At 51.2% G+C, this 26553-nt stretch overlaps 1 protein-coding gene across 2 annotated transcripts in view; it reads right to left on the bottom strand.

Annotated features, from left to right (window-relative positions):
* GNB1 (G protein subunit beta 1) overlaps positions 1–24554 on the bottom strand; it is an 89504-nt gene extending 64950 nt beyond the window's left edge. Inside the window, exon 1 of one of the 2 annotated variants that reach the window (XM_080803152.1) lies at positions 24345–24554. The gene's annotated coding sequence lies outside the window, so the exon portion shown is untranslated. Of the gene's footprint in view, positions 1–24123; positions 24213–24344 lie in introns of those variants that run through there. The other variant, XM_080803153.1, reaches the window with a different exon arrangement.
* Positions 24555–26553: the final 1999 nt, after the last annotated feature.

Here is a 26553-nt window from a genome sequence, read left to right as displayed (position 1 = left end):
CCCTCTCTGTCAAACAAATAAAACCTTTAAAAAAATAATAAAACGTAGAAACCATCCTTAGCTCATGGGCCTTACAGAAAGGATGGCAGGCTGCGGCTCGCCCGGCTGCGGCGCGGAGGGCACGGGGCAGGGAGTCGGGACACGGCTGCGGTGACCGTCGGGAGAGCTTCACAGGCCGCAGGAGCGACGCGCTGTGAATCTGAGCCTTAGAGCCGGTATCGGGCTTCCCCGGCAGCCTCAAGGACAGGTCTCCCACCAGCCACTTCTGTCCCCAGCCCTCTGGCGCCACAGTGGCTTCTGCGGCCTGAAGACCACACTCCCACTACAGACACACCGAGCACTCCTGCACTCCGATTTTCGTTCTTTAAATCAAATTATACCGTCTTGCCAATCCTGAAAATCCATTATACGAAAGATCTTCCCCCCACAAATTCATACTTCAGGTGGAATTCTCCCTCTTACGTTATACGTTAACCAAGATGTCACATTTTAGCCGAGCGTCTGCCGCGGCTTCTGCTGTCGGCATCTTCACCTCAGTTCCACGACAGGCGCTGACGCCTCTCCCCTCTCAGATGACCTGCATCGGCGACAATGGGCTTCACTGACTAAATTCTGCTTGGTCATTGGTTTTGCCCTATTGCCTTATACAGGCTGACTGCACAGTGTCACCATCTGATGTCACTAAAAAGTACTGTTATTAAAAGCCAGCAGGGGCACCTGGGTGGCTCAGTCAGCAGAGCATGTGACTCTTGATTTCCGCTTGGGTCACGATCTCAGGGCCACGGGATGGAGCCCCACGCTGGGGCTGTGCACTCAGCAGGAGTCTGCTTGACTATCCTCTCTCTCGGCCCCTTCCCTCACTTGTGCGCATGCTCTCTCTCAAATAAATCAATCGATCTTAAAAAACAAAAACAAAAACAAAACCCCACAACTGAACACCTAGACGGCTCAGTCGGTTAACCGTCTCCCCTTGGCTCAGGTCAGTGATCCCAGAGTCCTGAGATGGGGTCCTGCACTGGGCTCCCGGCTCCACAGGAAGTCTGCTTCTCCCTCTGCCTCTGCCTCTCTCCGTCTCTCGTGAAAAAATAAATAAAATTTTTAAAAAACCCCACAACTTAACTAAAGATAACAAGAGATACAGAATTTCAATAATCAATTTCTATTTTAAAATTAAACACAGAACTTAGAACACTCCCACAAAGGAAACTCCAGGCCCATAGGGCTTTACTGGTGAATTCTTCCACATAATTAAGTTTGAAATAGTATCAATCTTATGTAAAATCTTCTCAAGAATTAAAAAAAGCTCATTCCATAAGGCCAATATACCTCCGTGTTAAATTCTGACACTGACATTAAAAAATAGAAGAACTAGAGGCCAATCTCTCTCACAAATACAGTCTGCTTGAGATGCTCTCTCCCTCTCTTTAAAAGATAAATAAAAATTAAATTAAAAATTAAAATCTTCAGAGGCGCCTGGGTGGCTCAATGGGTTAAGCCTCTGCCTTCGGCTCAGGTCATGATCCCAGGGTCCTGGGATCGAGCCCCACATCACGCTCTCTGCTCTGCAGAGAGCCTGCTTCCCCCTCTCTCTCTGCCTGCCTGTCTGCCTACTTGTGACCTCTGTCTGTCAAATAAATAAATAAAATCTTTAAAAAAAAATTAAAATCTTCAAAACACCAAAAGCGAAACCCAGCAGGCTGCAGTTGTCCTATGTCCATTTTAACAGAAACTCTGCACTAATCCTTTTACAAAACAATGAAAAGACACAGGAGAAAACCACACCATGAGCCTAAGACGTGATGAAGGAACAGACGACAGCACGAATAAAAACCTTTTACCTCAAAGGCAAACTTAGTTAACTATACCTCAATAAAAAAATAAGGACAAACTCAAACTACGAGATTTCTATAATACACTATTTCTCTTTGAGAGAGCTTCTAATATGTTCAAACATGAATCATATCTGTTTGCACTTCCTCCAAAATGAAATATCTTTTCCCAAATTTACCAAGATATTGGTAAATTTTCCACAAAACATACAGAGAAAACGGCATCTTACTACATGCTCCTCGTCCCTATCCACCCACGGGGTGAACAGGAGCCTGTATTTCTTCCAGACTTCAATACATGGGTGCATCATTTTTCGTAAATGAATCAAATGATATCCTGCATATTCTGAAAATTCTTCCTGCCCCCCCCCCATTTACTGCACTGTGGTCACGTCCTCATAACCGTAACAAGGCGTCCCCTGAAGCCCTTTTGAGAGCTGCAGAGAGCTCGGTAAGCAGCCAGCCCTTCCGCCAGGAGCTCCGACTTAGCCACAAACGCATCCACAAGGTGCACTGAGTTACAGGACAGCAGAGGCACTGTCAGATACTGGAGATCTCTGCCCTCGCAGAGCTCAGGTTCTAGTCACCACGACCATTATTCGCTTTTACTTCAAAAATTCAAGGTAAGGATTTCTAACAACTGTTTTTAAAATTAAAAATAAGTAAAATAAGAATTCTGAGTTTTCTCCCCCTTTGGATAAAGTCCTAAAACTAAAATTGCTAGAATTATTTACCTTGGAGATGCCTCTTTTAATACTGAGGATATCAACCCTTTATTGTATGTATTTTTTTTAAGATTTTATTTATTTATCTGACAGAGAGAAACACAGCGAGAGGGAACACAAACAGGGGGACGGGGAGAGGGAGAAGCAGGCTCCCCACGGAGCAGGGAGCCCAACGCGGGGCTCGATCCCGGGACCCCTGGGATCATGACCTGAGCCGAAGGTAGACGCCTAACAACTGAGCACCCAGGCACCCCTATCATATGTATTTCTAATATTTCCTCCAATTTGCTTGCCTTTGAGCTACAGTTCAAAGGTCCTCTATCAGGTGTCTTTTGGTATAGACAGAATGTTCTGAGTATTTCAGCAAATTATCTTTTTATGGCTTACAGCCTTAGTGTCACGTGAAGAAACCCTTGCCAAACACACCCAACTGCAAAGGATGTAAAATATACCCCCAATATTTGTCTAATACTTTCATCTTAAAAATGTTTACATTTAAGGGGCACCTGGGTGGCTCAGTGGGTGAAGCCTCTGCCTTCGGCTCAGGTCATGATCTCAGGGTCCTGGGATCGAGTCCCTCATCGGACTCTCTGCTCAGCAGGGAGCCTGCTTCCTCCTCTCTCTCTGCCTGCCTCTTCATCTGCTTGTGATCTCTCACTGTCAAATAAATAAATAAAATCCTAAAAAAATAAAAAAAAAAGTTTACATTTAAATCTTTAATCCACGGGTGCCTGGGTGGCTCAGTCGGTTAAACGTTTGTCTTTGGCTCTAGTCATGATCCCAGGGTGCTGGGATAAAGGCCCAGGGCTCCCTGCTCAGCAGGAATGTTTCTCCCTCTCCCTCTGTTCCTCCCCCAACTCGTGTGTGCTCTCTGTCAAATAAAATCTTAAAAAAAAAAAAATGAAATCTTTAATCCACAGAATCTGCATATGCTGTGGGACACAGAGTCTTCAACTTTATTTTGTGCAGCAGATACCACTCGATCCAACATCGTTCACTCAACCCATCCATTCCCGACTGATTTCGGATGCCACCCTGAGGGTGAACTAAACTCCCATAAGGTTACAGATCATTATCTAGACTACTTTGTCCCACCTACCTGTGTTTTATAGTACTTTTAAAATTTATATCAAATAGAACACTTGCCCACTCATCTTTTACAGAACGGACTCCTCTCAAGTATTTATTGCCCTGGGGCACCTCGGTGGCTCAGTCTGTTAAGAGTCTGCCCTTGGCTCTGGTCATGATCCCGGGGTCCTGGGATCGAGCCCATGTGGGGCTCCCTGCCCAGGAGGGAGTCTGCTTGTCCCTCTCCCTCTGCTCCTCCCCCCCACTCATACTCTCTCTCAAATAAATAATATCTTTAAAAATATATTTATTCCCCACAATTAAGAGCCATCTTTAAAATACGCCAGCATACGTGTGCAGGCAAACTGCAGTCACATCTCTTCAAGTTCTCCTTTCTCTCCTCAAGAACACGTCTAAGTTTTCTCCAAATAGTCTTATGATTGACCTAAATATAAAAAGTTACTTTTTTTAAAGATTTTATTTACTTATTTGACAGAGATCGCAAGTGGGCAGAGAGGCAGGCAGAGAGAGAGGGGGGACCAGGCTCCCTGCTGAGCAGAGAGCCCGATGCGGGGCTCGATCTCAGACCCTGGGATAAAGCCAAAGGCAGAGGCTTTAACCCACTGAGCCACCCAGGTGCCCCTAAAAAATTATTTTTAAAGTTAATTTTATAAAAGAATAAGTTCTTTACAAAAAAACAAACTTACAAACATGAAGACTCACAGCTCGTCATGAACCGCTGCCTTTGACCCTTTGTCTTTTCTATTCATTATTTAAGACGCGTGACTCAAGTTACTGACTTTTGTAATAACACTAAAAACAGAACTTCACTATAAAGCACCCATAAAGTTTATTCTGTCTAAACACTCAGGATGAACAACTTAATTACAGGCATTCGCTGTGGCCGGCTGGGGCCCAACAGGCGTCTCTATCCTCCTGGGGCTCTCTGAGGTGGGTTAAGGCCAATGGAAGGGGCAGGGCAGCGGCACAGCTGTGCTGGAGCCGGAGCCTGCTTACTGCCCTTGCGCCGTCCCCTGCTGAACCTCAGCCATGTCACTCAGAGGAAGAGAAAGCAGGAAAGGCGAGGGGGTGGCAATGAGAGGAACCTGCTTGTCTCATCAGTTTTTCATCATGCCGGGTCCTCCTTTCTGCCTCTTCTTCCAGATGACCCAAACATCCCCAAATCTTCTTCCCCAAGAATGTCCCTGGTTTTATAACAGGCCAGTATGTGTCAAACTTCAGAGCTACGTCTCTTCGGTTTATCAGTCACATCTGCGTGACTGTGTAAATTAGCCTGCATCCACTCATCGTGCTGCTTTGTCTGGAGCCTTAAATTAAAAAACAAAGACAATCTTTTGTTTGAAACCCAATCCCGAGATGCCTGGGTGGCTGGGTTGGTTGAACAGCTACCTCCAGCTCAGCTCATGACCTGCTTCTCCCTCTGACCTTTCCCCTCTCCTGCTCTCTCTCAAATAAAATTAAAAAAGAAAAGAAAAGAAAAGAAACCCAATCCCACCCTCTCCCAATCAAAGCCATCATTTTTTTTTTTAGGTAGGCTCCATGCCCAACATGGGGCTTGAACTCATGACCCAGAGACCACGAGATGCATGCTCTACCAACTGCGCCAGCCAGGCACCCCTCAGAGCCATCTTCAAATCCTGAGCTTAAGCAGGCACTATAAGCAGACTTCTGCTTAGGAGAGCTTCTGCAGTGACAGTTAAAAGGTAACTTCGGGGCGCCTGGGTGGCTCAGTGGGTTAAGCCTCTGCCTTCGGCCCAGGTCATGGTCTCAGGGTCCTGGGATCGAGCCCCGCATTGGGCTCTCTGCTCAGCAGGGAGCCTGCTTCCTCCTCTCTCTCTGCCTGCCTCTCTGCTTACTTGTGATCTCTGTCAAATAAATAAATAACATCTTTAAAGAGAAAAATCTAAAAAAAAAAAAAGGGTAACTGGTTCAACCCATTGCTCAGATATAAAACAAATTAAATTTTATAGTAAAACTGCTGTTTAAGCTCACAGAAGTTAATAAGAGGTCTAGCACACGTCCCAAGTCATGACTAGCCCGCTCAAGTGGACAGAACGGCGTACTGATCAGGACACACATGAAAGGTGTGAGGCCTGCGGAGTGAAAGGCCACCCAGAGAGCTGGGACCGAGCATGAGACAGGCCTGGGGCTGTAGAGACAGAGGAGAAGCCCTGCCTTCAAGGGGTTTACCTGCTGTGACCGCCTCTTTCCCCGACACTGATTTCCCTTACCAGTTATTTCTATCTGCGTTTGCTTCTCAACGTGCAGTCCAGGGATCAGCGACACAAGAGGCGCCCCGGAGCCCGTTAGAAGGCCAACTCGGCCGCACCCGGCCAACTGAATCAGGATCTGCATCTTACAAGATCCTGAAGGATTCACATGCACCCAAATAAACACATGGCTTAGAGTCTTCCTCCTTAAAAATACAACTGTCTATGCCACCCACATGACCTTCTGACACCTCAACTCTCTCCCTGCCCCCTCCACACAAAGCTTCTTGTCACCCCATCGACACAGCTGGCCTCCCCTTCCTCACCTCCCGAGATCCAGCTCACTCCGATCTGGCTTTACTTGCCTCCTCATGGGCCCGCCCCTAGTGCCCGCAATCCTTAAGTAGAAGAGACCCTTCACCCCTCTGCACCAGACTCTCCAACAGCACTCTGAGCAGTGGCTTTCCACCCGCCCTCCTATGAAGGGCCGCCCCTGTCCATGCCTCCTCATTCAGGCCTCTGACACCTGGCATTCCTGCACCTCTCACCACTCCCATGCACAGGTGACAGCATCCCCGCACAAGAATGGGAATCCTGACTCTGACTTCCAGACGGACTCCAGGCCGACAACACACGGATGAGCCAACACTGACACCTGCTTGTCTTTGGCCATTTGGAACTCTGAATGTTCCCAGCACAGATCTTGGTCCTCACTGACAGCCAACAAACCTGCCCTACTCATGAGGCCTCATCTCAGCGCCTCACATCACCATCTCCTAAGCCTGCAAAGCAAACACTTAGGAGCCATCCTAGATCCCCTCCTCTCCCTGGTCCCCTATGCCCGGTCCATCAGCACCAGCACTCTGGTTGGCTCAACCGCCAGAGCAGACTGGCACTGAACCATTTCTTTCATGTCCTCACCTCCTTCCATCCTTTGCCGAGCCACATCACTTCTCATCAACATGATCTTTGCCTCTATGCCCCCCCCCCACAACCCATTCTTCATTCAGCCAAACAATCTAAAATCTCACATCTTGTCACTTCCTGCTTAAACTCAATGGCGTTCCGATGCACCAAGAAAATATCCAAACTTTTTCCCACAGTGTGTGGTAACCACAATATGCACTGTCCACAGCAGGGCACTTCTGAAAATCAAAGGCACTGACCAGACAGAACCACAGCTCGCCAGGCGTCAACGGGCCCTGTCCTAGGCAAACTGGTGACTGAGGACGTCCTCCCTCGAAGCTCTGGCCGTGCGGTTCTCCCCGTCTCAAGGCCTGTGTAATCACTGCCCTTTCCTCTCCCGCCCGGCCCCTCGCATCTACTCACAACGGTGTTCCCCAGCTGCCCTCAACCAAGCTCCCCTCCTCCATGCAGTACCCGCAGCACTCACCCTGACTATTAGAAATCTGCTGTCTCCCCCGTGAGGGTAAAATTAGAAGCTATTTCCTAGTGTTACTGACAAGCACCGTGTATCACTCAGATAGCATCTGGCAAGTGTTTGATAATAAACTGAAATAAACTGGAACACTGCAGTGGCTCAGTCGGTTAAGCATCTGCTTTCGGCTCAGGTCATGATCCCAGGGTCCTGGGATGAGTCCTGTATCAGGCTCCCTGCAAAGCAAGGAGTCTACTTCTCCTTCTGCCTACGACTCCCCCTGCTTGCGCGCTCTCTCTCACTCTTTGACAAGTAAAGAAATAAAATCTTAAAAACAAAACAAAAAAAACCTGAAGTAAGTTGTTTTTATGAGGACTTCATTTCTGGAATTCATTCCGCAGAACTCTTACTAGCTGGACATCGTAAAGCAGGCGATTCTGGACGCCATGCTACGGAAAGGTCCATGACGGGTCTTCAGAAATGGCCACAGGTTCTTCACAGCTCCTTCCACCAAGACCCAGAGTCTAATTCCCTACACTTACAGTCTGGGCTGGGCCTTCTAACTTGGCTTTGACCAACAGAATGTAGCTACGGTGAGGCCGTGTGACTTATGAGCATGGCTTCAAGAAGCAAAGCAACTTCTGTCCCTGCCCTCTCGGATCTCAGCCACCACAAGACGGCTGGCCGGCCTGCTGGAGGCGTCACGTGGAGGACAGAGGCGCCCTGGCTGCAAGTCCATGCAGGTTAGACCACCCAGGAAGCATGAGCCCAGCCCACCCGCCAAAAGTCTGCCGGTGCACAAGTGAGCACGGCGGACGCCATGCCGCGCACAGGTGAGCTCACTAGCCGAGCTCTGCCCGAACACAAAGGTGAACGAGTCACTACTCTTGTCCTCCAGCGCATCTGAGGGCCGACACTTGCTGTTGTGCAGTAACAGATACGGACAGAAGGCCATGATGAATTTTTCTGAACTGCAGAGCGCGTACTAGTTTAAGTCAGAGTTCCCAACGTGGGCACTGCTGACGTCTGGGGCCGGCCGACCCTTTGCTGTGGAGTAGTGATCCCATAGCAGACCCCAAGCTCTGGCAACCACAAATGCCTCCAGACAAAAACCAAGAGCGGAGGGGCACCTGGGTGGCTCAGGAGGTTAAGCGCCTGACTCCTGATTTGGGCTCAGGTCATGATCTCAGGGTTGAGAGACTGAGCCGTGCGTTGGGCTCCACACTGAGCCTGGAGCCTGCTTTAGATTTTCTCTCTCCCTCTCCCTCTGCCCCTCCTACACAGATCCCCCTCTTCCCAGAAAAAGCAGAGCAGAATACTGTCTGCACCTCTAGGGGAACTGGTGCTTCCACACCAAAGGAAGGATTCATTGTTTTGGAGGGCATTCTTTGTGGTGTCTCTTTCCACTAACTTCTGATCTGAGTTGACACATACGTTCTTTCCCTCAATTAGTGAAACAGACATTGGTGGTAGCCTCTACCTTCATCCTGTGAAAATCCGCATAAGGATGTCACTCTTCTGTTACCATAAAAGAAACAAGACAGATGCAAAGAACGTAAAGTACTTCCAGGGCCCTTGCAGCACAGTGCCTGGCCCTCAACAGATACTGAAACCCCAGCTACCGAATGAATTCCAAAGACCCCAGAAGACAAAAATGGTTAAAACTAGCCAAAACCACAATCTAAGATGCTTTAAATCCAGCAAGTTTATGAACCATGTATTTTTAAAAAATGGCAAAATATTTAGAAGTAAATTTAACTAGGGCACCTGGGTAGCTCAGTTGGTTAAGCAACTGACTCTTGATTTTGGCTTAGGTCATGACCTCAGAGTTGTGAGATCAAGCCCTGGGTCGGGCCCCAAGCTCAGGGCAGAGTCGCCCTGAGCCGCCAGCCCCGCCCCCATCCTGCTCCAGGACACTCACAGAAGTGCACTCTCTCTCTCGGATAAATAATAAAGTCTTAAAAAAAAAGTAAATTCAACTAGCAAAATTTCAGTTCTTTATACAATACAAACTATTCTTTTAAACGTACATGTATCACATGGGTGCCCAGGGGGCTCAAGTCGGTTAAGCACTCGACTCCTGATTTTGGCTCATGATCTCTGGGTGTCGGGATCAAGCCGAGTCGGGCTCCACGCTCCCCACAGCGTCTGCCTGAGAATCTTCCCTCTCCGGCCTACCCTGCCTCTCTCCCTGCCATGTGCACACTTGCTCTCTTCAAAAAATAAAATAAAATCTTTAAAGATGAATTTAACGTATTTGACAAACACCCCAAGATCTACACAACATAGGTTCCTAACCATAGATATGTAAGAGATGCTAAACAGAAGTTCTAAATGGACTAAATTTCCCAAATTCTTATCCAACCCTTATGTAGAGACTATATAGAGACCCCTGCCCAGCGGGGAGCCTGCTTCTTTCCCTCTCCCACTCCCCATCTTCCTCTGGGTCAAATAAATAAAATCTTTAAAAAAAAAAAAAAAAGCTTTTACTGGAGATGGAGAAATGTACACTTCCAGGAGTGGGGCAGTCTTTCTTCTGTCCGGAGTGCTCACTGCTGTATACCAACACATATATGGTCGTTGAAGAAAATAACATAGAGGGCACTGGGTGGCTCAGTCCGTTAAGCGTCTGCCTTCAGCTCAGGTCATGATCCTAGAATCCTGGGATCGAGCCCCACATTGGGGGGCTCATCCTTGCTCAGCAGAGAGCCTGCTTCCCCCTCTGCCTCTGCTTGTCTCTCCCCCTGCTTGTGCTTTCTCTGTCAAATAAATAAATAAAATCTTTTTTATTTTTATTTTTATTTATTTATTTGACAGACAGAGACCACAAGTAGGCAGAGAGGCAGGCAGAGAGAGAGGTGGGGGAAGCAGGCTCCCCGCTGAGCAGAGAGCCCGATGCAGGACTCGATCCCAGGACCCTGGCACCCAATAAATAAAATCTTTAAAACACTGAACCATTTTAAACCAAAAGGTGTATTTATATATAAATACCTGCATGTTAAGTTCTTCGAATCAAGCGTAGGAATCAAGCCTACGAGGCTCCTCTGCAGTTAAAAAAAAGAATGATTTACCCGCTGACTTACAACATTGATCTCAACAATTTGAGAGGCTTCTAACTGTATCATTATGTTTTTAAGTGAGCATTATCTGAATCGGGAGCGAGTGTCTGCACAGAAGAGCTGCCGTAAAGCTCTTCTTTCACAGCGGCAGGAACTTCCTCAAAGCGCAGCCCGCTGGTCAGCAGCTCAGCGCCCTCCCGGGCACCTCACGGTTCCAGGCACAGGAAATGCGTGTCGGTCGGTTCCCGCAGTTTGAGAAAAGGTACAGAGAGCACCATGGTCACTTACCAATTCAAAAAGCACATTTTAAATGCCCTCCCAGTCAATGTAAGGCACCAAGACTCCCTGCTGAGCCCATCAGTGCCCAGGAGACCTCTCCGGCCTTCCTTCTCCTGTCTCTGGGTCTACGGCAGCCACCCCAAACCCAAATCCCACTGGAAGGGGACCTAAAGCTTTGTCAAGAACTCTCTTACCCATTCCCAGGAGAACTGCCTGGAAGTTCATGTTCAGGCCACTGTCCCCAAGCCTATGTAGCAGATTCATTTGGGGCACTTCTCTAAAACCTCCCAAGTGGTGGGCTTACACATGGACTGATGGACACTTCCGGGAGTCTTGACTCACAGGCTCAAGAACTAACCCTGCCCACATGCACAGCTCAACTGGTGTGCCCTCCGCTTTCAACCCAGGCTGGTTAGGGAGAAAACGAGGCCAGGGTTTACCACTGTCCCTATCACATTAAGGTGAATGCTATGAAATGGTAACTGTGGCCTATCTACGTGACCAAGAACAGGGGTGACCGGGAAAAGCCTGTCTGAGGAGGAAGCGCGCCAGCTGAAACCTGGAGGACTAAGCGCACAGCACCGACAACAGCGAGAAGACTGGGGATGCGAGGCGGACAAGCCAAGGGATGGGTCTGGAAGTCAGAAAGGCTGGAGAAGAGGATGCCAGGGTGGCTCAGTTGGTGAAGCCGCTGCCTTCGGCTCAGGTCATGATCCCAGCATCCTGGGATCGAGTCCCACATCGGGCTCCTTGCTCAGCAGGGAGCCTGCTTCTCCCTCTGCCTCTGCCTGTGCTCACTCTCTGACAAATAAATAAAATCTTAAAAAAAAAAAAAAGAAAGAAAGAAAAGCTGGAGAAGGTTATAAATCTTCGAGTCATCAAAACCATCAGTAAACAGCATTTAAAACAGACGACAGATGGAAACAGCCATGATCACCTGAGAGCCCATGAATGGAGAAAATCCTGGACTCAAGACCGAGAAATGCCGGGCAACTGAGGATATGTGGGGCACACAAAAGAGGAAACCTGGAAGGAAACCAAGAAGGACAAACCAAAGGTGAGCAGGTGAGCCAGGAACTAAGACAGCAGAGTGTTTCAAAGAGGCGGTAGTGGTCGACCACGCTCAACAGCAGCAGACAGTACGCCGAAAACAGGGGAGAAAAGTGGTTTTTTTCCAGAGAGCTTTCTCTCCTCAGGCAGAAGCACAGAGGTGCTTGCAGACAAGGAAACGAAAGACGACGGACAGAGTCTCTCAAATGGTTCTTCCAGCCCTGACCCAACACAGAGCTGAGAAGCCCAGCTCTACCGCGGAGCTTGTTTTGTGAGGCATCAAGAACCGTTTTAAAACATTTACCTTTCTATCCAAGTCGTCTCTGACTGGCCTCTTTCACTTGCAGCCAAGTCTTCTGTTCACGAGCTTGGCCACGGGGGGAAGGGAAGGACCCTAAAGACAGGGAGTTAGGAACTTAAGGAGACCGGGGTTAAGGGTGAAACTCTAATGAAGTCTAGCAAGTTTTTCTTACCAGTATCCCCTGAGGGACGCCTGGGTGGCTCAGTGGATGAAGCCTCTGCCTTCAGCTCAGGTCATGATCCCAGGGTCCCGAGATCGGGCCCCACAGTGGGCTCCCTGCACCGTGCGGAGCCTGCTTCTCCGTCTCCCTCTGCTGCTCCCCCTGCTTGTGGTCTCTCTCTCAGTACCAAGTAAATAAATAAAACCTTTAAGAACAAAACAATATCCCCTGAAAACTGGTGTCTACCTGTAGGCGTGACTTTATTTGGAGAAAGGGTCTTTGCAAGTATCATTAGTGTGGATCCTCACCCAACGGGCATACCTTGTAAGAGAAGAGACATGCGCCGAGAGAAGGCCAAGTGAAAACAGAGGCAAGAACCAGGCTGCAGGCAAGCCCCAGAAGCTAGAAAGTAGAGGGAGCTGCCTGGCCAACACCCCGGTTTTAGACTTTCAGCCTCCAACACTGTGAGAGTAAATGTGTTTCAGCCCCGTAGTCTGTGACAGTACTATAGCACCCCATGAAAGTAACAGAGTCCGATTTCAAAACCAAGCAGAAGAACCCCTGAAAGCTTTAAGACAGCGGCCGCCACGACAGGAACGGAGAGCATGAGTCGGCTTGACAAGCACCCGAGGAAAGGAGGAAGGCAAAGGGGCCAGACCCCCCACGCGCCAGTGGAAATGGAAGCAAACCCTCCAGCTCCCGCAGCAAAGCCGAAGGGCAAAAGCATTTTATTCGCGCCACCTCACTTAATCCTCCCGAATCCTGAGCTGAGAAAACTGGTATAGAAATGACTCACTTATGGGGCGCCTGGGGGGCTCAGTCTGTGAAGCATCTGCCTACAGCTCAGGTCATGATCCCAGGGTTCTGGGATCAAGTCCCACATCGGGCTCCCTCTCCCTCTGCCTGCTGCTCCCACTTGTGTGTGCGCGCGCTCTCTCTCTCTCTCAAGTAAATAAATAAAATCTTTTTTTCTAAAACTTTTTTAATGATTTTGTTTTTTATTTATTTGACAGACAGAGATCACAAGTAGGCAGAGAGGCAGAAAGAGAGAGAGAGGGGGAAGCAGGCTCCCCACTGAGCAGAGCCCGATGTGGGGCTCGATCCCAGGACCCTGAGATCATGACCTGAGCCGAAGGCAGAGGCTTTAACCCACTGAGCCACCCAGGCACCCTAATAAATAAAATCTTTAAAAAAAATAAAGAGGGGGAACAGGAACAAAGAGATCCTCAGAGAATGAGAACAGGATAGAGAACTGAATAAAGCAGGAAACAGATCTCCTGTCTAGGGAGTGGCTGAAAAAGAGACCAAGATTAAGCAGGAGGTTAAGTTATAGAAGACTCAGTCACCTTAGGGGTGCGTGGCTGGCTCAGTTGAGAGCGCATGCGACTCTTGGTCTCGGGTCATGGGTTCAAGCCCCAAGCTGGGTGTAGAGACTACTTAAATAACTTAAATAAAACTTAAATTACTTAAACAAATCTTAAAGCGTCTGTCATGTTTGAAGGTAGAATAGAGCCCCAAAGAAACTAAAGATGAAACTGTTGGTAAATGTATTCCCAAGTAGAAGAGTCTTCGCTTTAGTAACAGAGGAAGGAGCAGACGCAGACACCCAAGGCTTCCGGGAGGAGAGGATCGAGCTAGAGGGTCCACCGTGTGGTAACTAAGAGCTCTGGAGGCAAACGACTCAAGTTCAAACATGGGTCCCACTGCTTAACCCCCCGACGGGTTAGCCATCTGTGAAATGGGGCTATTCACAGTCCCTGCCCCAGAGCTGACGTGAGAATCACAGGGCAGTATGCTCTCAGCACGGTGCCTGGGACAAGCATGAGTTAATGGCACTGGGGTCACCAAAACCGCCAAGAACGCCGAGTGGAGGGGCCAAGCCAAGGTCCGCAGGACTGGATTTCTACAGGGCAGTCCTGAAGTACTTCCCCCAACCTATTTTATATATGTAACACCTGTGCCAAGTGGAGAATATCAATCCAAGGCCTGTTGTCCTCTCACCGTCTCCTGCTCGCCGCTCAAATGCTTCAACCTCCCGCTGTAAGACGGAACTAGCAGGGCGAGTGCTCAGCCGGTGAAGCGGCTGCCTTTGGCTCTGGTCATGATCCCAGGGTCCTGGGATGGAGCCCCATGGCGGGGTCCCTGCTCGGCGAGCAGCCTGCTTCTCCCTCTTCCTCTGCCCCTCTCCCCATCCGTGCTCCCCAATAAAATCTTCTTAAAAAAATGAAATTCTTGCAACCACTATGGCCCTGTCCGCCTTGTTTCCCAGCACAGTCTTTTCCACCACCTGACAGACGGCCCTCTTACCGGGGCAAAGCTGCCGTCTCTCCCCATTGCCTCAACAGCAGAGGCTCCTTGGCACTGCTGGGCCCCTCAATATGCCTGTTACCGCTGCTCCCCCTTCCGCCACAGTTTCCCTCCTCCCCATACCTGACGGTGCTCTAGCTACTCCATCTGAAATCAGAACAGAACAGAGCCCTCCCTCCTCACTGCCTCTCCGCCCCTTTCCTTCAGAGCCTCCCACACCACACTGTCAATCCTTGGCCCTGGGGAGTCCTGGCAGTAAATCCTCTAGTCTACTTCTCTCAGCCGAATTTGCTACTCTGATCACCCCCAACCCACCCCTGCCCAAGGCCTTCCTAGGCTCTAGCACGATATTCTGATGCTCTCCCAGCTTCTAACCACACTTTTCAGAGCTCCTCTTCTGCCCGCTCTTATAGCCACACACCCACTGAGGGCTCGGTCCCAAGGCCTCTTCCCTAGCTACTCCAACGGGTTTTCTTCTTCTTTTTAATAATTTTTTTAAAGATATTATTTACTTATTTGACAAAGAGAGAGAACAGAAGTAGGCAGAGAGGCAGGCAGAGAGAGGGGGAAGCAGGCTCCCTGCTGAGCAGAGCCCGATGCGGGGCTCGATCCCAGGACCCTGAGATCATGACCTGAGCTGAAGGCAGAGGCTTCACACAGTGAGCCACGCAGGCGCCCCTCTTTTTAACAATTTTTAGGTTTTTTTTTTTAAGATTTTATTTATTTATTTGACAGAGAGAGAGACAGTGAGAGAGGAAACACAAGCAGGGGGGGTGGGAGAGGGAGAGGCAGGCTCCCCACTGAGCAGGGAGCCCGATGCGGAGCTTGATCCCAGAGACCCAGGATCATGACCTGAGCAGAAGGCAGAAGCTTAATGACTGAGCCACCTAGGCGCCCCTGGGGTTTTCAACCTTTAGAGAGATCTCTGGATTCCCCCCGGGGAAAGGCACAATCTTAGACCTATAACGCTCCAACAGCAGGGAGAGGAGGGGAGACGGACACATCAGGACAGAGTGCCTGTCTCCAGGTGAGGACCGCTCTGGTCCCTGGAGGCACCCTGGGGCAGTTCCCTAGATGTGACCCAGCCGGTCCGAGCACGGCACGGCTCTCCCAGATGTGACCCAGCCGGTCCGAGCACGGCACGGCTCTCCACATCACTGCTGTTCAGATGGCATGTTCTTCGTCTCCCTCCACACATAATCACGGAGGATCAGGGGCTTTTCCTTCTGTGGGTTACACCTATGGGTATTTAGTGTGTTTGACATTAAAACGGAGAAGGTTTTAAAATGTTTAATAAGCCTATTACATGTTACCATAAAGGACATTTTTACAAAAAACAGCTAAACGTGCACCTTGGTGGTTCAGCCGGTTAAGTGTCCTCCTTCAGCTCAGGTCGTGATCCTGCTTCTCCCTCTGCCCCCCTCCCTCTCGTTCTCTCAATCTCTTTCTCTCTCTCAAATAAATAATCTTTTAAAAAAAAATAGCTAAAAAAAAATGGGACACCTGAGTGGCTCAGCCAGTTAAGCATCTGACTTCAGCTCAGATCATCATCTTGGGGTCCTGGGAGTGAGCCCCGCTGTCAGGTCCATGTTCAGCTCAGGGTCGGCTTATCCCTCAGTCCCTCCCCCTGCTCGCGCTCTCTCTCTTTCTCTCTCAAATAAGTAAAACCTAAAAAAAAAACCCAACAACTAAGAAATCATTTGAGGAGAAGTGCTGCAGTAGTCTACATTTTAGCCCTACCTCTTTAATGTGCACTGGACAGGGGCGAGCTGAATTCTCATGTCTGTTTGTGCACTCACTCTGCTGCAACCACATACTGCCAGGCTGAAACACAGGAGGAAAATTCAGTCTCACACAGATACACAGCTGGAAAAGGAAGAAGTATTTTAACAACCTTTTCAAGTAAATATGCACAGTCTTCTTTGATACTAAATCAAAACTTGACAAGTATTAAGTTTTCTAAAGGGAAGTTCTGATGTGGAATCCGAAACCGTGCCAGTTAATTTTTAATACCACTACATTAAATTCCATGGGATTTATTCCATTCCTGGGCTCTGAATGGATCTTTTACCATCTGTGACTTAGTAGCATCACACACAGGCCATTGGGAAACTATCAGTTCACTGAATTAAGCACATCTTCCAAATGTTGACACATTTCATTACATAATATTAAAAAGAAACATTTCCTAAGCATCATCACCTACAAGAAAAGTCTTTAAATACTGGGAAGCTGTCAAGCTCATGATAGCAGAATCAAGTTTTCCAAAATTCTAATTTCCATTTGAAAGCTCAAATTTTATCACTGCCAACAATACTGTCAGTTACATTCCTTGAAGTATCTGGTTCACTTCGTTCAATTTCAAGAGAGTATCTGCTGTGTAAATAACCCATCTGAAGGGCCAGCCTCTCCCATCAGCTGTACTTCCAACGCCTCGGCCCACCCCCCTGACTGGGAGACCAGACATCTCGGCTTCCGGAGGCGCTGGCGCGTTATGCCCACTCCCCATTTCCTCTCCCAGCCAGGGGAAAACGGGTACTCAGGGTTAAAGTGTAATAAAATTAATTTCTATGCTTCATCAAAGACATTAAACTGGATTTTTCCAAACACGAGTTCATGGTGGTGAATACTCTGACTTCAGTAATACTGTAACTGCTCGGAGATCACTGCCCTGATTTGTTAAGGAATCAGCAGTTAACCCACCACTTTTGTACCGTCAACGCAAGTATCAAAACCGTGAACATCAAATAGCATCTTAACGACTGTGTAAGTAGCTTTGACCCAATGAACCACACAAAAGTGTCGCAGGGAACCCCAAGAGTCCGCAGATCATACTTTAAGACCTCCCTCTCCTAATAATTATTATTCCCAAAACTTCAATTACCATCTAAATAGTGTTAACTCTGAGAGACGCCTGGTTGGCTCAGTTGGTTAAGTTGTTTGCCTTAGGCTCCAGGCTCAGTTGGTTAAGTTGTTTGCCTTAGGCTCACCCCAGGGTCCTGGGATCGAGTCCCACACTGGGCTCCCTGCTCAGCAGGAAGTCTGCTTCTCCCTCTGCCTGCAGCTTCTCCTCCTTGTGCTCTCTGACAAATACATAAATAAAAATATTTAAATAGTGTTAAATCTTAAAAGCCTGCCTCCGACCCAGACCACTCCCCCAGAGCGCCACATTCACATAATCAAAATCCGGGTATTTACTGGGCATCCTGTTAGAGGCCGGGAATACTGCAGTGAATCAAAATTCTTGTCTTCGTGGAGCTTAGAACTAGCGGGGCGATCAGCACAAGGACTAGGAAAGCAGAGCAAGGTCAAATGGTAGAGATTAATGAGATGAGAGAATGACCTCTGAGGAGGGGATATTTGAACAAAGAGCTGAACAAAGGCAGCGACCTCTATAAGTCAACCTTCAGGAGAAGAGCTTTACAGGGAGACGAGCAGAAAGCCTAAGGGCTGACCACCCCCCCCCAAGAGAAGGTGTCCTAGAGTCCTCCCACCCAACGTGCATAAACTGAACTCATCATCCACCGCCCAACCCCTACTAAACCACTGCTCCTTCTTTCAGTAAATGCCAAACATCCACCCAGACACCCAGGACAGACAGACACCTGCGGTCTTCTCTTCTTGCCTTCCACGCAGCCATCACGTCTTTCAGTCGCCAGCTGTACCGCCCTGGTCCAGACTCCTGCCTGTCTACACCAGCACCCCATGTGGCCATCTCTGGCCAGTCTTCTCCCTCATCTGAACATGCTCCAAGCTCAAGTACCATGGCATGGCCCAGATTAGGTCAGTCTCCTCTTTAAAAGCCCTTTAAAGTTCCCCCAGAGCCCTCCAGCCCTTCCGTCCCTGACAAGCCACGCTCTCTTTCCCTCATTAAATGATTACTGAGCACCGGCCACTACCACACAATAGACCCTGTTCTGGGCGCCAGAGACACAGTGGACACAGTGGATGAAGGAGGCCAACCGGTATCAACACTCACACTCTCCTCAGCCTCAAACACACTTCCCTTCCCTTCCACCTGCCAACCGCACGCCAGACAGACTCCAACTAGAGGGTCCTTCGGGTCTCAACTTTAAAACACACTTTATTCCGGGGTGCCTGGGCAGCTCAGTCGGTTAAGCATCTGACTCAATCATGATCTCTAGCTGTTCCGCTACCCCCCGACCTTGAAGTTCTCCTCTGCACCTGCTTGTTAGGCTATTAAACTATAAACTCAGTGAGGCCCTGGGACACACCCATTCTATGGCAGTTTATAGCCTCAGTATCTACCAGAAAAGGTGCTGAATAAGCACTTTTTCTTTTGGTGGGGGGGGGGGCTGTTTAAGATCTTTATTTATTCAGGGGCGCCTGGGTGGCTCAGTCGGTTAAGCGTCTACCTCCGGCTCTGGCCATGATCTCAGGGTCCTGGGATCGAGTCCCACATCAGGCTCCCTGCTCAGCGGGGAGCCTGCTTCTCTCTCTCCCTCTGCTGCCCCCCCTGCTTATGCTCTCCACTTGTGCTCTCTCTCAAATAAATAAAATCTTAAAAAAAAATAAACAAACAATAATTTTGCCAGTTTTCAAAATGAATTATAGTATCAAAATTCTCCTATAAAGGTAAGGAAAGCCCTTCAAGAAAAGAAATCCATGTGAGAAGACTCTGGAGAAAATGAGGTAGTAAATTTGACAGGGATTTGGCAAAGACATCTGATACAGATATTCCATCCTCTGAATTAATAATATTCCTCCGGAACCGTTAGGAAGAAAAAAAATCTGTTAGTAAGCTGTCTTCTTATAACATTTAACATCGCCACAGTTAAAGGGATTTTTGCAAAGCAAGGCCACTAGCACCAGAAAGGGCTAAAGGGTATACTGTGGGCCAGGTACTGCTACTGGAAGAGCTTCATACATCTGTCTGCTCAGTCCATCCTCAAACCCCCGCCAGGAAAGGAGGTTCTAGAATACCTGCTTTACAGGTAAGCAAACAGACACAGTTAAGTAAAAATCCACACCCAAACCAGCAAGTTGAATTACAGCACTAGGCTCTAACTCCCACCGCAGCAGTCCTTTCAGAAAGGAGGGAACTTCTCTCCCTCTCAAGAAGTTACGAATTATTTTATCTTATTTTTAAGATTTTATTTATTTATTTGACAAACAGAGATCACAAGTAAGCAGAGAGACAGGCAGGGGGTGGAGGGGAGAAGGAGGCTCCCCGCTGAGCAGAGAGCCTGATGCCGGACTTGATCCCAGGATCCTGAGATCGTGACCTGAGCCGAAGGCAGAGGCTTTTACCCACTGAGCCACCCAGGTGCCCCCAAGAAGTTATGAATTATTTTAAACTTCCTATGACAATTTTTTGAAAACCTACTGTAAAGGCTTTAACACAACACTCTGTTGTCTAATGAGAACATATTCAGAATTTGTTAAAGCTTTATCAGCTACAACATTGGACAGGCAGTCAAGAGAACCTGTAATACTCATCAGGACTGTATTTTATAATCGCCACAGGACTGAGTCAGGAGACAGATATACATTCGTAAATATACAATTACCCACAAGTAACCAGTATTTTCAATCAATTCCCTGATAATTCTAGTCCTGACAGGCTAAAGAATATACAAGTCTTTTTCTGTCTTGGTAAAATGCATTAAGTTTGGAGTGGCTACTTACTAAATCATATCCTTTTATCAGTGTCAATATATAGGTTCAACTGAATAATCTCTTAAAAATTACCCTAGATAATCCTGACTTGATTTTTAACATTTTATTTAATTTTTTGAAATAGAGAGAGAGAGAGAGAGAAAACATGCAAGGGAGGGGGGTTGGGCGGGCCAGAGGCAGAGGGAGAAGCAGGCCCTTCTCTGAGCAGGGAGTCCTATGCAGGGCTTGATCCCACGACCCTGGGATCATGACGTGAGTCGAAGGCAGACCCTTAACAGACTGAGCCACCCAGGTGCTCCTTGACTTGATCTTTAACTTTTTTTGTTTTTATCTTTTTAAGTAATCTCTACCCCCAACGTGGGGCTCAAACTCACGCCCCAGAGATCAGGAGTCTCAGGCTCTACCGACTGATCCAGCCAGGCGCCTCTGGTCTTTTAAACACGTGTTTGTAGAAATGGCTTTTCCCAGAACTTTAGTTTAGTAAGACAAATAAGTGGATACTTAAGTCTTTAAGAAAAAGAAAGCAACATTACTCTATAAAAAAAGCTTTTTTGTCACTGGAAGCAGGAATTTCTTTCCGTTGATTACCAGAGCACCTAAACCCAAGGCACCACCACAAGAAAGGACTGAAAGGTTTAACGGAACCACTTGAATGCCTACAGATTGCCCATATTTCCCAAATAAGAGTTCTGGAACAAAACACAGAGCTTTAGAAGAAGTGCTGCTCCATTTTCTTACCAGAATACTCAACATGATGTTGCATTACCCAATGCATGCGCACACCCCCACATACGTTCAGACCAGCCCTTCCTTCCACCTTTCCGTGTTCTGTGTGTGAAATGTGCAACTGACCTCAGTGCCGATGTAAGCCTCTTGTTATCTCTTCATCCCACGTTCACTAAACCAAACAAAACACCTGACTGGCCATCTTCGTACTTTCTCTAATCATTCAGCAATGAATGCAAACCCGAAATCAGAATTTTTCCCAGGGTTAAAAGATTCTAAGATATTTTTGTTCACTGCCTTACTAGACTGGGATAACAGGGGTTCCAAAATAATATAGCATGGCATATGGTCAAGCCCAGATAATAACATTGAGAATATCTGTTACCAATCCACTAATGCTTTTAAAAGCCAAAGTCTGTAGACAGTAAGAATTTAATCCAATTTGGAGACCAACATGAGCCAGAGAAACCAACACGGTCAGAGAAAAAACAATCCAGCGAAGAAACTATAATAAATGCCAATACTGCGTTTATTGTCTAAAATAAAATCAATGCTACTCATTAAAGAATGTATTAGCTAAAAAGCCAATGGATGGTGCATAGGCAAGTCTAAAGATATCCTGAAGACCTTTCTCAAAGTGATTTGTAGAAACACGTTTTCAAACAAGCCCATGGACAACAGAAATCTTTAGCAAAGGAAAAAGTCACAGAACAGAGCTTTGAAAAATAAGTTAAGTCCTCATAAAATCAGTCCCTTTCTCAAGCTGTCACTATTAGTCTAACAAGGTGATTCAAGCTTTGCAATCAAAGTCACTAGGCATGAAAAAAATCTGAAAAGAACCTTTAAGTTTTACTCTAAAAAAAAAAAGACAGTGCAGGGGCGCCTGGGTTGCCCAGTCAGTTGTCTGACTTTGGCTCGGGTCCTGGGTCCTGGCCTGGAGCTGGACTCCTTACTCATTAGGGCGTCTGCTTGTCCCTCCCCCTCTCCCCCGATTTGTGCTGTCTCTGTCGAAAATAAATACAATTTAAAAAAAAAAAAAAACAAGTACATTTTTCTGCAGCCTTTTAACCATCTCCTAGATCTGTTCTGAGATGAAAATTCGATCTGAGGAAACTTACTACAACTCCCCTCCAAGCAGAAGTAACTCAAAATATTAAACAAAGAAATCTTTAAAGGTATCACTAAAGTCCTTCAAGGGACATTAACTCAACGGGTGAGTATTTCCGTGATGCTATCCACACAGCCCCCCTGGAGAAGTCCAGTATCACACTGGAGGAACAGTTTTTGTCCAGCAGGTGTTCACTGAAGGATGTATCAATTCTGAATCAAAACTGCATGGCCGAACAGTTTCCCTTCCAGGCATACTCCTGAGTCATTCGGACAGAAGATGAAATGTAGCCCTAACACGGGTCCCCCCCCACCACAGAAAGAAATGGGCTTAAGTCACAGGCACAATCACAAAACTTAACTCTGCTTTCCCAAATTCCCACTTCTAAGAAAAACTTGGAGCACTTGTAACGCCGTGACTGCAGGAGCACGGAAGCAAGCCGGGAGCCTCTACCTGGGCAGAAAGGGGCCCTGCAGTCCCAGCCTCCCAGCAGCCAGAGGTCCCACCCCCTGACCCCCTACTGGGTCCGACTGGATCGGTCTCTAACCAACCACCCCAGATGCTCTCCATTTCCGGCCAGTTCCAGATGTTAGAAAGCTCCCATCCAGTCGTGCTGGGGAGCGGATCTCAGACCTGCTGCCATGTTGGTGGCACCAACGCTGTCCCCACCCACACGCCCGGTATTAGTAAGGAAGCAAAAAAGGAACTCCCTGTTCACTTTCTTGTTGCAATATACACCTTCCGGAGGAATCTAGAATAGACCTTACCTATCTCGAGAGAATTCAAACTAAAACCTTACTTTCAAAGAAAGAACCTCTCCACCCCCCAAATACCAAAGCTTCAAATTCGACAATAAAAAATCCGTGTAAACTCACTCATCGGAACTCTCGGGGCACCCTACCCGATCTAGAGGGGAAAGGGACTCCCACAAAGCGGGGCCTCCGTTTGTCTGCTCACCCCGAAGCCACGATCCGGCCGGCCCGGTCTCCGGAGCAGCGGCAGGGCCGTCCCGCGAGAGCCGAGCGCTCGGACGCACAGAAGACACACAACACAGACCCCCGCGGGCACGGCAGGCGCAGGGGGTCTGCACAGGCCTGCGGCACCGACAGGGTAGCTGGGTTCCCGGAGCGGCCGCGTCCCGCAGCCTCCCGCCCCGACAGACCGTCACACGGGGCCGCGGGCCTCCAGCTCCGCTCACGGTCCCGGCCAGAAGCCTCCGTGCAGCGGGCGGAGCCGGCGGACACTACCACTTCCGCGCGCAGCGGTGCAACCCGGGACGCTGGAGGCGGTGTCAATACCTTCGGAAGCGCAAACGATCCGCAAGGAAAAACACCGGGGGCGGGGGGGCTTCGAAAGTCCGAGGGCTCGGCCACCCCCCGGGCGGGATCTTCGGCTCAGCGCCCCTCCCCCACCCGCCGCGGGCGCAGGGCTCGCAGGGCGACGGGGCGCACGCACCCGGGGTCCCCTGCGCCCCCCGCCCGCCACATAACGCAAGTGGGCCCCCGACACCCCCGGGGCGCAGGAGGCCGGGAGCGCGCGGCGGCTGACAATGGCAGCGACGGCGACGCGCCATCTTGTAGCGGCGCCCGGCCCGAGCCATTCATTCGGCGCGGGGGCGGGGGGCGCGGGGACCCCGGCCCGCCCCGCCGCCCGCACCCCCGGCCCCCGGCCCGCCCCGCCCGCGCCGCGCCCGGCGAGGGGCCCACGACGGCGGGCTCGCGGCGGGGCTGCCTCCCACTTCGCGCTCGGAACGCGAGCCCCGGGGCCCGCCGCGCTCGGCCGTCCCGGCTCAGCCCTTTGTGTCTGGCGGCCTCCGCGGCGCCCGGCCGCGCCTCAGCTTCCTCCTTCCGCGGCCCCCCTTCTCCGCGGGCCGCCGCCGGCGCCAACTTCCGAGGCCCCAGAAGAGGGGTGTCGGGACACAGCGCCCAGGGGCGAAGGACGAGCCCCTCCGCCCGCCGCTCCCTTTGTTCTCGCCGCCGGCCCGCCGGCCCGAGACCCCGGCCCCGCACACGGCCCCCGCGCAAGCAGATCGGGCCGGACGCGCACCGCGCACCGCGGACCCCGACCTGGGACCCGGGACCCCGCGCCGCGGACCCGACACCCGCCCCGACTCGGGACGCCGGGCCCCGGACCTGGAACCGAGACCCCAGCCCTGGAGCCAGGATCCCAGAGCCCCCGCGCCCAGACCCCGACCCCTCCGACCCCTGCCCCCGAGCCCGAGCTCCGGACCCCGATCCCGGCCGCAGACCCCGAACCCCGGACCTGGGACATCCGACCGCCGACCAGGGCCCGGACCCCAGCCGCAGCCCGCAGGGTCCCCGCCCGCTCCCGGCCCGCGACCCCACCCGGGCGGGGCAGGAAGACGCGCGGCCCGGCGGCGGGGTGGGGGCGGGGAGGGTGGGGGCGGGGCGGCTCCGGCGGGCGACTGCGGGGGAGGGGCCGGGCCCGGGTCGCCGGGCAGGGGCGGGGGCCGCCGCGCTCACCTCGGCGCCTCGTCCCGCCGGTCTCGCCCGCGCCCCGCCGCCTCAGCCGCCTCGGCCGCCGCTCTGGAGGTGGTCGCGCTCGGGCCGCTCCGCGGGCGCTGCGGGCAGGTGCGCCGGCGAGGATCGGTCCGGTCCCGCGGCGGCTGCTCCACTCCCGCGCCCGCGCCCGCTCCCGCTCCCGCTCCCGCTCCGCCGCCGCCTCCGTCCGCCCCTCAGACGCCTCCAGCCATCGGGATGGGCGCGGCGGCCCCTGCCCGCAGCCTCGGGAAACCCCACGCCGCGTCACCGCGCACGCCGCGCGCGCACGCACGGCCCAGCCGCGGGCCCGGCGCGCGCACGTCGGCGCGCTTCCTCCCCGCGCGGCCCCCAGGAGCGTGCGCGAGCCGCTTAAAGGGGCCGCGCCCGCCCTAGGGGAAGCGGCCCGAGGGACACCCCCGGGCCTGATGCGTCCCTCGCGGGTGCTCCAGGGGCTTCGCGCGGCGCCCCTGCGGTAGCGGGGTGGGGGGCTCCTTGCTGCGGACCCGCTCGTCTTCCCAGCCAAGGGGACATGGGTGGAGGCCGCAGGACCAAAGCTGGGACTCTCCGGGCCCTGCACCGGTCCCCATTCTAGCATCCCGCCCTACATCCCGCACACAGCCCGAGTATCCCATCCTGCACCCTGCATTCGGTACCCCGTACCTGCATTCTGCACGGCGACCTGCATACGCACGCACCCAGCCCGGGCCGGCCGCCAGGCCTGGGGGTGCCAACAAGCTGACTGGATCCCAAAGGGGCCCACGCGGGACGGGGTCGACCTCCACGGAAGCCCAGCTTCTGCCGGCCCGGGAGTGGACCCCTGCCAACCGAGGGTCGGGGGAACAGGGCCAGTCTCAGAGATGGCTGTGGGGCTCCTGGGAGCTTGGGCTGGCGCGGGCAGTGTGTGGTCTCCGGAGGTCAAGTCTAAGGCACTCCTGTTGGGAATGGCCACCTGGACGTGGAGGTGTGAGCACGGAAAGAGTGTCAGGAGGGAGACAGATGGTCAACCTCTGGAAGGCTGGTGAGAGTTGAAGCTCCCCAGGAGGGAGCAGAAAGGAGGTGAACGTGGGTCATACATATGCAGCCCATAGATCCCCCCAGAAATGTCAGTGGAAGGGTTCCAGACCACCACCTCTGTCTTTCCCCTGGCTCCCCAGTTCCAACAACTAATCATCCACAGGCTGCCTCTCTTTGGATCCCACAGCCCCTCCCTGACCCTAATCACTCCAAGCCAGATCCGGGCCCCTTTTCCTCCAGGCCTGTGTGTACCCGTCAGGCCTGGAGCCCATACCTTTCCACCCAGGGAAGAGTGCACCCAGTCCCTCCCCCTCCCACTCTATGGGATCTTCCTACCAGCATGCAAGTGTGTCCCCATCATTCTCGGAGCCCTTCCTCAGTCCCGGGTACCGGATGCACCGGGCTCAACTTACACTCTCCCTGTGCTGCCCTGAACTCAGCCGTTTCTGCAAGGAGTCCTGGCTCCTTTCAACGGGGAATGGTGTTTAGAAGCCAGGATCAGGGCTCCGGGTGTGCTCACTGCTACTAGAAAGAATGCCGTTGCTTCAGCAGACGGAGCTGGGGAATGAATGTGTCCAAACATACACGCATATGCGTGTGCACGCGCACACACGTGCACACACACACACACACACACGAAGTCTCCCCCCCCATCATGTAACCAGTCTCCCATGATGGCTACCACCCCAACCTCTTCACTCCACATGGGCTCTGGCCCCCTCCGGGCCGCCACAGCCCCACCCCAGCAAGGACACCACACGTTCCCATTGCTCCTCTGTGCTCCTCGCTGGTCAGAGCTCCGGCTCCTCTCTGCTCCTTAAACACACCGGTCACCACATCCACGCTGCCCCTGTGGCCCCATGTGCCCGGGAGCTTCTCCCCCTTCACCTCCAGTCCCTCCACAGAGAGGTCTCCCCGGCCCTGCGCCTTCGTCCTTCCCCAGTGCCTTTTTGGCGACGTTCCTCTTCGGCTGTCGTCCCGAGAACTCGCCTGGTTTCGTCTGCGGGCGGCCTTGCTCCTCGCCCCTGGCCCCTGAGGACGATGGTGCTTTGACTCCCTCGCCTGCAGCTCCACCCACTAAGCAGGGCACGAGGCACACAGTGGGTCCTCAGGGAAGGTCCATGGGACGGGGGAAAGGGGTCGGAGTGATGCTCCGTGGCCTGAATGAGGGGGACGA

Source organism: Martes martes, assembly GCF_963455335.1.
Source record: "Martes martes genome assembly, chromosome: 4".
Lineage (NCBI taxonomy): Eukaryota > Metazoa > Chordata > Mammalia > Carnivora > Mustelidae > Martes > Martes martes.
This window is presented reverse-complemented; position numbering and strand designations above follow the sequence as displayed.